This window comes from Panthera pardus, unplaced genomic scaffold (genome assembly GCF_024362965.1).
Source record: "Panthera pardus isolate Hobbes unplaced genomic scaffold, ASM2436296v1 HiC_scaffold_24, whole genome shotgun sequence".
NCBI lineage: Eukaryota > Metazoa > Chordata > Mammalia > Carnivora > Felidae > Panthera > Panthera pardus.
This window is the reverse complement of record NW_026526810.1, coordinates 7,718,902-7,730,677: the sequence shown is the minus strand read 5'-3', so window position 1 is coordinate 7,730,677 and position 11,776 is coordinate 7,718,902. Positions and strand designations below refer to the sequence as shown.

The 11,776-nt window shown below is 47.2% G+C and overlaps 1 long non-coding RNA gene across 2 annotated transcripts in view; it reads right to left on the bottom strand.

Moving 5' to 3' along the window:
- Positions 1-1,303: 1,303 nt before the first annotated feature.
- LOC109273366 (uncharacterized) overlaps positions 1,304-11,776 on the bottom strand; it is a 64,627-nt gene continuing 54,154 nt past the window's right edge. The window contains exons 2-4 of one of the 2 annotated variants that reach the window (XR_008416988.1): positions 6,659-6,742; positions 3,541-3,668; positions 1,304-2,304 (exon numbers count right to left, since the gene is read on the bottom strand). This is a non-coding gene — a long non-coding RNA (uncharacterized LOC109273366). Of the gene's footprint in view, positions 3,669-6,658; positions 6,743-11,776 lie in introns of both variants that reach the window. The other variant, XR_002082991.2, reaches the window with a different exon arrangement.

Genomic DNA, 11,776 nt, shown 5'->3' with positions numbered 1-11,776 from the left:
CTAGGGACTTTGGATCCCTTCTCTCGCATTCTCAACAAGACAGAGAAGTGAATTCTATTACCCACTCTTTCCCTGGCAAAGCCAGAACGGGGGCCAAAGCTACACTGTCGTGTTAGTCAAAGCTACAGCGGCCTGGCACCACTTGGTAGTCAGCTCTGGGCATGGAATGTTTTAAACTGGGAGCTTCCTGATCTAGAACACTATATTGTCAGGTTTAAAGTGAGTAAGCATATCAGTGAGTCATTTGTTTTAGACGCAGCCTCAGGTCTGACTGGCTGGGTGATGCACCCTGGAAGACGCCAGCATGGGCCTGCAGAACGCATCATCCATCACATGCGTCCATCTGTAAGCGCAGGCCATTGGAAATGAGCTTGCCGGGCCCTTAAGCGCAAGACAACAGTCTCAATAGAATAAGGGGAAGGGTAGCGGGGCGCCTGGGTGGCTCAGTCGGTTGAGCAACTGACTTCGGCTCAGGTCACGATCTCGCGGTCCATGAGTTCGAGCGGCGCCTCGGGCTCTGTGCTGAGAGCTCAGAGCCCAGAGCCTGCTTTGGACTCTGTGTCTCCCTCTCTCTGCCCCTCCCCCACTTGTGCTCTGTCTCTATCAAAAATAAGTCAAATATTAAAAACAACAAATAAGTGAAAACTTAATTTAAAAAAAGAACTGTAGCCTATAAGTCCAATGAATGCTCCCCAAAATACAGAAGAAGAGCTACACAGTGGTCTAACGTGCTCAACAACCATTCGTCTTACCTTGTACAACAGGCGTCATAAAACCTACGCGCTTCAGATATGTGCTTGGTGTTTGATGTGTCTTTGTCACTTAGCCATGAGTTAATTTCAGAGAGCTCCAAGATTTCTTTTTTTTTTTTAAGTTCATTTATGTATTATTTGAGAGAGAGAGAGAAAGCGCAAGTGGGAGATGGGGGGAGAGAGAGAGAGAGAGAGAGAGAGAGAGAGAGAGAGAATCCCAAGCAGGTTCCATGCTGTCAGCACAGACCCCGACACAGGGCTCGATCCCACCAACTGTGAGCTCATGAGCTGAGCCGAAATCAACCGGCGGTCGCTTAACCAACCAAGTCACCCAGGCGTTCAGAGATCCACAGATTTCTGCTAGGATTTTATTTCATGGTAGTGCATCCTTAGGGACAATGATTCTACTGGAGATGCGTTTGTAACATGTGATTTTTTTCTTATAATTTACCGAGTAGAGTCAGGTGTGTTAAACGCTCGTTTACCTTCCGTTGTAGATATTGTTTCAAATTCTGTTGGATGGCTGTTTCAAAAGACAAATAAACGTGAACTCCAATTTATGTTTTTATTTTTAAGTGGCTTCAACAAATTGGGTCTTTCCTAATTGAAAGTTATTCGGTTTGATTACACAGCCTCAAGAACAATAGCAAAGTCAGTTTGCAATCACTTGATTTATTTCAAGTTTTCCCACTCTGCCGTTATTAAATTAATTCACCTTCTAATAAAAATAATTCCTAATGTTGAGAAAATACAGATAAGTAGAGAGAAGCTTTATTAAGATCATCAGTATTAAAACTAAATCCTTTTTTTCTCATTAAAGAAGATACAGTCAATTTAATTAATTCACATTAATCCCTAGTTGACATTAAATTCATCTAAAAATCTACACTCATAGAGATTATTAACACTAAGCCATAAAAAATGTTTAAAATGATTAATATATAGAAGAAACACAGTTCTAAAAATTCAAGTGATTATATTTTATAACGTTCTATAGGGGCGCCTGGCTGATTCAGTCAGCAGAGCATGTGACTCTTTCTCTCCAAGTTGTGAGTTCAAGCACCAGGTTGGGTGGAGAGATTACCTAAAAATAAAATCTTAAAAAACAAACAAACAAAAAAACCCACTCTCAGAGCACCTGGCTGGTTCAGTCAGTGTAGCATATGACTCTTGATCTCTGAATTGTGAGTCTGAGCTCTGCCTCAGGTGTAGAGATTACTTAAAAAAATAAAATCTTAAAATAAAATAAAATAATAAAAATACTTGTGATTTAGAAAAACAAGAAATCAGAAAAATATCTTTTCCTTTTTTTTTAAATTTTTTAAAATGTTTATTTACTTTTGAGAGAGAGAGAGAGAGAGAGTGCGCACGCACAAGCAGGGGAGGGGCAGAGAGAGAGGGAGACACAGAATCCCAAGCAGCCTCCAGACTCCGAGCTGTCAGCACAGAGCCCGACACGGGGCTCGAACCCACAAACTGTGACATCATGACCCGAGCTGAAGTCAGATGCTTAACCGACTGAGCCACCGAGGCACCATGAAAAGTGTCTTTTCTAGAGAAAAAAAAAAATAGAAAATTTTACTAGGATATTGATTTAGGATTGATATTTCCTTCTACATTAACTGAAAGTGATCATGGTATAAAAATTGAGCCCCAAATTATTTTTATACCTACACCAGTTCAAGTCTCATTTTGAGAGACAGCTCTATCTTGTGAAGCTTTCTGATATTTTATTCCTTTTCTTTTTCTAGAAAAGGAAAATTATTATAAGATAATCAATAATTCACCTCCAACATTTTTACATCATTCCAGATTGTAAAGCTATCTATGGACCTCTAGTTACCGGTAGATGTCCGGTGACATATTTTGATTCTGGCTTTTTAAATCTGTTTTCAGGCTATAGGCCACTTAACAAAGACTGTCATCATGTGTGTTCAACCCTAATTTCAGACTGAGTTCTCATCCCAAGTCCATGCTGATCGGCCTTATAAGAGTTTAACTTTACTTAATGAGCTCCTTCATACAGGGTTCAAACCTTCTACCAGGGCAAGTCAAGCTGAACAGAATAACTGTCTTTTCAACGTACACTGACTTAAAGAACTCACCCTTCACATCAAATGACAACAACGAGAAACAGACTTGTATTTTATCCAGCTTTTCAACTGCATGATAAGCTCTGGAGCTAATTAATTTAATAGACTAAAAGATGCCCATTTTCTTTATTTACTTCTTTTTTTTTTTTTTTTTGTCTTGATCAACATTAGTGTGCTTGAACTGACACCTCTATTTTTCTTAGAGTTTTAAAGCTTCCTTTCATGTGGGAGAAAAATGGCTAAATATGTCAGGGTTTATCAAACAGAGCCTTGCTTTTTTGGCTGGTCCCTTTTGCCTTATCTAGCAAACACATTACCCTCTCCATCAAAATGTGGTCGAGCAAACAAGGCAGTAAAGCCCGCACACATAACCAGAGCTACCTTTAAACAGCCTCTAGACTCTTTAAACTCAGCTAGAAAGCTGATTAGGTCCCAGATCTTGCGTATTATCTTATTTTTGATAGCTGTGCTATGAAAAGGCAATAAAGAAAAAGCTGTCTAATAAGAAGGCAAGTTAAAGTGTCTGCTTACTTAAGAGGTACACTTAAAAGGAAGGAGGAAAAAAGAACTGTGTAAACTAGTAGAACTATTTGCAAATCTCAAAGGGAGCAATTGTTCAAAAAAAAAAAAAAAAGAATTTATTTGTGAGTTAAAGGGGAGCCACGATATTTCCTTAAATCTCAGCATTCACATACAGGAAACAACTTCGTCGTGGCGTATTTTCCTTTCTGGGGATATTCTCGTATCATTGTTTAGTACACTGTCGACAACTTTGAAGCTGTTGTTTGTTCAAATGGGAGAAAGTCAAAGATTCCTTCCAGGCCTGTGGAATAACCACAAAAAGACACACAGGAAGTTATGTATATTTCACTGAGGTTACCTTTCCCTGATCTAAGAGTGAATTAATTAAAAGGTGAGAAAATACTTAACACTGAAACTGACTTGAAATATCTGAGATGCACTTTTCCTATCAAACACAGCAACGGGCAGGTATTTAGAAGGAAATATGTCAGCCAATGAGCAAATTGCATGCCTGTTTATCTGCATCTTAAAGTCACTGAAAGTCCCAACTTCTTGGGACTCTACAGATTTTTGGTGTATGTGCAGAGTGGAAACAGACTGGCTTACCCCACGGAGCAGGTGGAAAAGAACAGATGTGAAAGGGATATGGAATGCTGATTTAAACAGATGGGGGGGGGTTGATTCTAGATGGCAAGGTCAATGTTAACATGTGTAAGAAAACACCAGCTCCTGTCTGGACATGTTTGCAAGATCTGGTTTGAGAAGTGACATAAAATGAAAACTATTCCTACCTGAGGTTCTGCGATCTAATTGTAACAAAAGCAAGTCATATTCTGTATCCTTGGAGGGTGACTTGGAGGGACTGGGGACAGGTGCTGTTAGCTGCCATTCAAGGACTCTGGTTCCATTTAGCCCAGATCTTGAGTTACTATCTGGAATGGCACTAGAGCAGCTCAAAAACATAAAGAAAGATATCCCATAGTTGAGGCAATGCTGATTTTATTCCCAGTCGAAACTGGCTTTGTCTTAATTCCAAAAGTCAACATGTGAGAAAAAATCAAACCCTGAAAAAAGTGTATTATCTAACTCTATTCCTTTTCATACCAAGACTCTAGTTTTTAATCAATATCCTAACATGAGGAAATGAGGAAACATCCTTTTCTGTTAAAAAAGAAATTTAAACTTGGGGCGCCTGGGTGGCTCAATCAGTTAAAGGTCAGACTCTTGGTTTCAGCTCAGGTCATGATCTCACAGTTCCTGAGTCCAATCCCTGAGTCAGGCTCTGTGCTGACAGCGTGCAGCCTGCTTGGGATTCTCTCTCTCTCTCTCTCTCTCTCTCTCTGTCTCTCTGTCACTGTCTCTCTCTCTCTCCTTCTGCCTCTCCCCTGCTTACTCTCTTTCTCTCTCTTAAAATAAATACACTTAAAAAATTCTTTTTTAAACCTTTATTTTTTTTAAGTGTACTTGTTTATTTTGAGAAAGACAGAGACAGTGCCAGCAGGAGAGGGGCAGAGGGAGAGGGAGAGAGAGAATCCCAAGCAGGTTCCATGCCGTCAGCACAGAGCCAGACTCAGGGCTCGAACTCAGGAACCGTGAGATCGTATTACGGACGCTTATACCAAGAGTTTGACGCTTAACTGATTGAGCCACCCAGGTGCCCCTAAACTTTAAAAAAAAATTTTTAATGTTTTATTTATTTTTGAGACAGAAAGAGACAGAGCATGAGCAGGGGAGGGGCAGAGAGAGAGGGAGACACAGAATCCCAAGCAGGCTCCAGGCTCTGAGCTGTCAGCACAGAGCCCGACGCGGGGCTGGAACTCACCTACCATGAGATCATGATCTGAGCCGAAGTCGGACTGAGCCACCCGGGCGCCCCGTGCCCCTAAACTTTAAAAAAAAAAAAAATTCTTTAATACATTTAAACTTGAACAGCTTCATAGAAGATAATTCCTAGCACATAGGAAAAGAATATCATAAAACCCAGAGGCTGTTAAAATTTGCCACGAAGGACTTAAGTACATAAGGCAAAATGGGGAGGCAGTGTGCTGGCACCCTTACCAAACCAGGGGCTAAGAAGTCACATAGCTGTTAGCCTTTTTAGAGGCTCTTAGCGGAATTTTCCTGTGACTCAGCCTACAAACCATTCAGTGGCGTGCCAACCACACCCTGCAGCAGCGTTTCAGCTTGACATTTACAAGGAAGGCGACTTACTGGGGCTCGGGAGACTGGGAGCAAGACAGTCATAGCTCGGCCCCAGGGACAGTTTTGCACTGCAGTTCAGCGCCTTCATAGAACCACTTCAAATACAGAGTTGAAGTTTTGGAGTCTAATCGCAACGCTGTGGGTGACCGTAAATAAAAGCACTATTGGGGCGCCTGGGTGGCTCGGTCGGTTAAGCGTCCGACTTCGGCTCAGGTCACGATCTCGCGGTCCGTGGGTTCGAGCCCCGCGTCGGGCTCTGGGCTGACGGCTCAGAGCCTGGAGCCTGTTTCAGATTCTGTGTCTCCCTCTCTCTCTCTGACCCTCCCCCGTTCAAGCTCTGTCTCTCTCTGTCTCAAAAATAAACAAACGTTAAAAAAACAAAAAACACTGTTGTCAATAACACAATGTGACCCTGATGCAAATGGTGGTCTGCGAGGATAGCAGATGCCAGCCTAGTAATAGATACACGGCGGACGCTGCCTTAGGAGGGTTGTGTCTTAACTTGCTCCTTACAGCGACCCCCGAGGCAGGCACTATTATAATTTCACTAGATGAGGAAACTGAGGGGCAGAGAATTGTAGTAACGTGTGCCCGGGGCTGCAGAGATAAGAAGCGGTCAAACTTGAAACAAGTTCAGTCGTGTCGTGTCTGTGCGTGAGCATGTATTAAACACCGCAAAGGTGCCCCCTTGAAAAGAAATGGGAGCCCAGCCAATTTATTGGTCTCCCCCGGAGACAATATAGGAAAGTATTTTTTTTTTTTTTTGTCATTATTGGGGGTAATATACATTGCATTCTATTAAAGAACCTGGTGGTGGATGGCTTTAAAAAAAGGTTGACGTTCAATGCAAACCAATGATTTGTAAAAACGGTTTGGGAAAAGGCTGCAAATTGATTTACAGCGTAGCTCAAAACTCCTTAGCTCACCTCATTAAAATGTGGAGATTCCGTTCACCACAAATTGGCCTTTCCTTCATCTTGCTTCATTTGCTACCTTAGGGCCCCCTGACTGACACTCTGTCATAGGTAAATATTTCCTTTGTCAGCCTACCCTCTTCTCTGTCTCTGTGGATGTTGTGTCTGTACTTACTTTTGATAATGTCTGTTTTTCTCCGCAGAAAGACGCATGTCCTGGAGTTTTGCAAATAGTTTGGGTCTTGTCACTGAACACCATCTAGGGATAAATAGCACCATCAAAGGATTGAAAAAAATTGCTGAACTTAGTATTGTCAGCAAAGAAGGTATGCCATCAGAGTCACCCACACCTGCCCCAAGTCTAAGGGACAATTAAAAGGAAATGGTCGCCGGAATGGAAAGTAGAGATCACATTTGATTAATCTCTTTACCATCATTATAAAGTATACAATCAAGCCGAAAGATGCATTTTTGTGAATAACAGCACGAAAGGGAGGGAAATGAATGAATGAGTAGATGAATGGATGAGAGAGTAAGAAAGTTTTAATTATAAATGTTGCCATTGTTGCTATCACTGGGATATACAAGAATTTTTCCTGCAATGTTAACCTAAGACCTGACGAGAAAAAAATAATTACTTTAGATGCGCTGACTTATTTGGGGGGCAATTATGCACTTAACATCTTTTTAAAATGCTATGAATCTTCACCCTCCGGTGCAGCATTATATACTTATGCAATTAACCACACTGATAATGACCTTCCCATCTGATCTAGAATGACAAAATGAAACTCTGATCGACAAAGAGATTCATAACAGTGCTAAGGTGGCCTTTCCAGGCTTCATGAGTCATCCCAAGAGTTTCTGAAGGACAAACATAAAAGTAGCAAGCACAATAAACAACAGTATGTCTATTACTGAGAAAAGAACACACATTTGAAACTTTACTTTTATACACACACAAACACACACCCCTTGCTAACCCGATTGATAGAAACCCAAGAAGATGCACCAAAAAACGTGTTCCATTTTTGGAAACACTATTTTTCCAAGCACAAATTAGTACCCATACCCATGCGTACTCTGTTGGTGTTAGTTTTTCAAAAGTCAAGGAGAAAGCTCTTTTCCTCCAGAAATCTCATAGGAAGTAATTATTCACTGGTCCGTCAATAGGTAGTGCTAATTTCACTAGGATGTGCCCAGATCATTAGGATCATTTACTTGAAAAGACCCAAATAGTATGAAAGTGTATGTATGGACAGTTTGTTCTTGTGGGGGGGGGGGGGGGGAAGAATCATTTTCTCACCCACAGGGTTGGGGGTCTGGGGCCATTGAATATTAGTAACAATCCAGTCTGCTGCCAGAGGAGGTTAGGAACCAATTCCCAGTGCAACCTCAGAAAACTGTAAAAAAAAAAAAAAAAAAAAAAAACCATTTTGTCTCCCTTCCTACTGCTTTCCACATCCCATAGCTGTTATTGAAAGAGAGCAAAGGAAAAGCAAAAGAGAAGCCCACACTATTTGACATTTTCACCACCACCACCACCACCACCACCATGACACCCAACCACCCTGCCACCCTGCAGCTAAGGAAATGTTAGCCCAGCCACAAATCAAAATGAATAATCTGATTACACTTGGGGAACCAGAGTAAATAAAGGTTGTGTGCCCTGTAATTACCCACAATGAACCATCTCAGGAGGTATTTAAAATATTTGGGGGTTGCAGGTGGAGAAAGGTTTCTTGGCCGTAGTTGTTCATTGAAATCTCTTACAGGATATTTTTTTTTTTTTTTTTTTTTTGAAACCTAGCCTGTGATGCAGAGCCTGCTGGGCTAAATTATGAACCAAAGGCTTTGGGGTGGGAACAATCAATCAAAATACCTGGGGTAGTGTGTAATGTGCATGATCTTGTCAGCATGAGCAGGCTGCCCCTGAACACGGTCCCTCAGCAGGTTAAATAAATATGATACTATAGACAAACCGACAGGATCACACGGCTGCATCAATCAGCTGTTGATAAAATACAATCTTCCTTTAATACACGCTGAGAAAGTTATTTAACACTTACAAAACCTATATCCATTTCTTGTCCTTTTTTTTTTTTTTTTTTTTTCTTTCCAAAGTGTTACTCTTTTCAAGAGCAGGGGAAAGAAGTTGAGCCATCTCGGGTGGAGGAAGGGGATTTAATGGACCCAAAGAAACAGACGCGGCAGCCTAACCTGGGCGGGGGGTGTACAAATAACAGCCATGGGGGTGGGGGAACCGGCCGGAGCGTCCCCCTCCCCCCCAGAATGCAAATCATGCCTGAAGCTTTGCAATGGGTCTCAAAAAAAAAAAGTGGATACCCTTGTTGAAACTACCCCCGCAGGGAAGCCCCCGGGTGCACAAGCAAACGCGCGTTATTTCAATTCCGTTCTTATTTCAGCTCTGCAGTTTGCCTGCCTCTGGAACAGATGAGAGAACCATTCCGGATTTATTGCGGGGCGGGGGGGGGGGGGGGGGGGGGTGAGGGGGGGGGGATGGAGGGGGGAAACAGGAAATCATTTAACAGGCAGGGGCGGGGTGGGGAGGGGGGCTCCAGTGAACTTAGAAAAGTGACCCCATAGACCCGGTGGTAAAGGGGTGATCGTGGCTGACTGCACACCGGTGAAATTTGGGGGGGGGGGGGTCAGTACTAGGGAAACAGGGAGACAACTGCCCTGAGTTCGCAGCGAGGGTGCTAAGCGCCTGTGTGCTCTGTGGCTTGAGAAAAAGCCCATCGGTGATTAAGGAGCCACTCTCCCCGCTTGCAAACAGGCGACAATGACAGGGGGTTGGTGCCAGGACCCTCCAGAGCGCCGGCCCAGGCTGGACCGTAAGTCGATGTTGACTTTAACCTTCGCCTGGCGCCCGCTGTCCCCCCACCCACCCACACGCGGCCGCCTGGCCTCTAGTGGAACCCCGGGGTCCTCTCCTCGGTCGCGCGTGGACCCGCGACACCGCGCGCCCGGGGCAGGGCCGGGCGGGGAGTGGCCGAGCGCCGGGGAGGGCGTCGGAGGCCAGGAGGGGGGGGGGGAGAGCCCTGGGGAAGTGCCGACGGGCTGTCTCTTAACGAGTGCAGATTAATGTCCCATCTCACACTAAGCTCTCCTAAGTGCCGTCGCTCCAGCCCAAACACTGCGAGCGTGGCGAGGCGTCGCCTGCCACTCAAAACGCCGATCTTTCCCAGCCTGTTGAAATAACCCGCCGGGGCCGCCGGAGGTGCTGACGGCCACGTTTGTCAGCGCGCGGAGCCGCGCGGGACCCTCCTCGGCGGCGACCGGGGCTCGGAACCAATCCAACGCGCGCGAGCGCGGCCGCACTAGGCGCGGCTCCTCCCCCGGCCACGCACGCCCTCCCCTCTGGTTTCCCGAAGATTCGCGCGGGGAGAGGCTGCTTTTGGGGACCCAGGGGTCTGCGGCGGGGGCGACTTAGGTCGCCGAGAACCGGCTCCTTGCCCCGCACTGTCGCAGGCTTGCCTGGGCGGCCTGTGCCACGTAGGCGCAGAAGGCGACAGATGGAGACCCGGCAAAGAACCGGACCGGGACGGCCGGCCTGCACGGACCCCCTCGGCCCCAACAGGCCCCAGTCCCCCGGCAGACTCCCTGCCCACGCCCCCACGTCCAACTCGGAGGCTCCGTCCCCTGGGCCGGAGGCGGGGAGGGATCCAGGTGAGGGAGGGAGGAAAGGAGGGATCTGGCTCCCCTAAGAGCGCTTTCCATCCCGGAAACTCGCTTGAGGTCCCCTCCCGACCCCCGACCCTCTCCCCCCCTCCCCCGGGTGCGGCTTCAGCTCGCGGTGGCGGCGACCCGGGCCTCGGGGACGGGGGGAGGCGCTGGAATCCTTGCAGCCTTTTTGGAGACTTGGCGCTTTCAAGAGCTCTTTACCTGAAACTGACACCCGCAAGCACTCCCCGGGGACCTGTTGGGCAGATGGAGTGGCAGGGCCAGGCGGGGCCTGTTGGCGAGACACGGGGACATTTGTCATGGGTGACCCGGCGCCTCGGCTTCTGAGCCCACGCTGGCGCGGGGAGGCCCGCGCTAATGTAATAAAGCGAGAGCGACAAGAGGAAAGGCCTCTCTCGCCCCGGGGCCGCCACATGCTCACTCCGTTTTACTGTCAGGGCTGGTCGAGGCTGTGGCTTCATTTCATATTCCATTAATATTTACAGCAGCTATTGAATTTCCCATTACAAAGTTCACCATACACACTGCTAATATGAAATTTTAATAGTATTGTGCACATTATGAAAAGTCCCACCATTAAGAGGGGACGCGGGAGGGTCCTAGGGAGAAGTTGCCCTGGGAAGTTATCCTCCACTGAACGCTTGAAATGCCCCCCAACGCCCCCCTCCCAGGTCATTACATGAATTCATTTGCGACTATTACCATAAAGACGCGAAACGGTGGGCATTTTATCAACACGGAAATCAAAAGCGAAGGAGGGAGGCAAGTGGGTAAAAAGCCCGCTGGTTAAATTGAGTTTGCAAAGTTGTGCGTGTCGGTGCTTTGCCGTGACTTACGGATGTTTCTACACCGCCGCAGCTAGGCGTCCCTGGGGGGCAAGGGGGGCGCCTGAGGAACCGGCAGAAGTTTCCAGGTTGGGCTGGGTTCTGGCCGCAGCCGGTCCGAGGCGGAGGCTCCAAGCGCCGGCGGGGCGGTGGGTGAGGCCGCCCTCTCCTCCCCGCTCCCCTTCCCCGTACGCCTGGCTCTAAGCCCTAGAAGTTCCCAAGGCTGCAGTCCTGGGGTGGCCTCGGGGGGAGGGGGAACCTCCCCCGAGAACCGTGTCATCTGTTTGGCAACTTCTCAGGACTGGCACCCTAAGTTCGGGTGGTTCTCTGGCAGGAAGATTGCCCTGAGAAACGTGGTTCCCTTGCCACGTGTTTTGCAACGGAGCAGCGAGGGGCAAATGCTACCCTGGAGGGAAAAGGAGAGGAGGGGGAAGGAAGAGAAGGAATGTGGCCTGGACCGTTGGAAGGGCTGGTGCACACCCCCTAACCCCAAGGTCCCGCCGCCCAAAGCGGCCCGAGGAAGGCAAACCCAGAGGCTCCAAGACGGCAACACCGAGCCCTAGGATACAGTTTGTCTCGACGGCCCCTCGAGGGCTGCACAGTGCAGCCCGGGGGGAGAGGGGGGGGGGGGGCTGGGGCTGGAGATGCACCGTCTGCTGCAGAGGGGCAGCGAGGGGCGGGGGGCGTCCCCTTCCGCCAGGGCTCGCAGGCCGGTGGGTCCGTGCGCCCACCTTCCGCTCAGGTCCGAGCCCCGCCCACCTGGG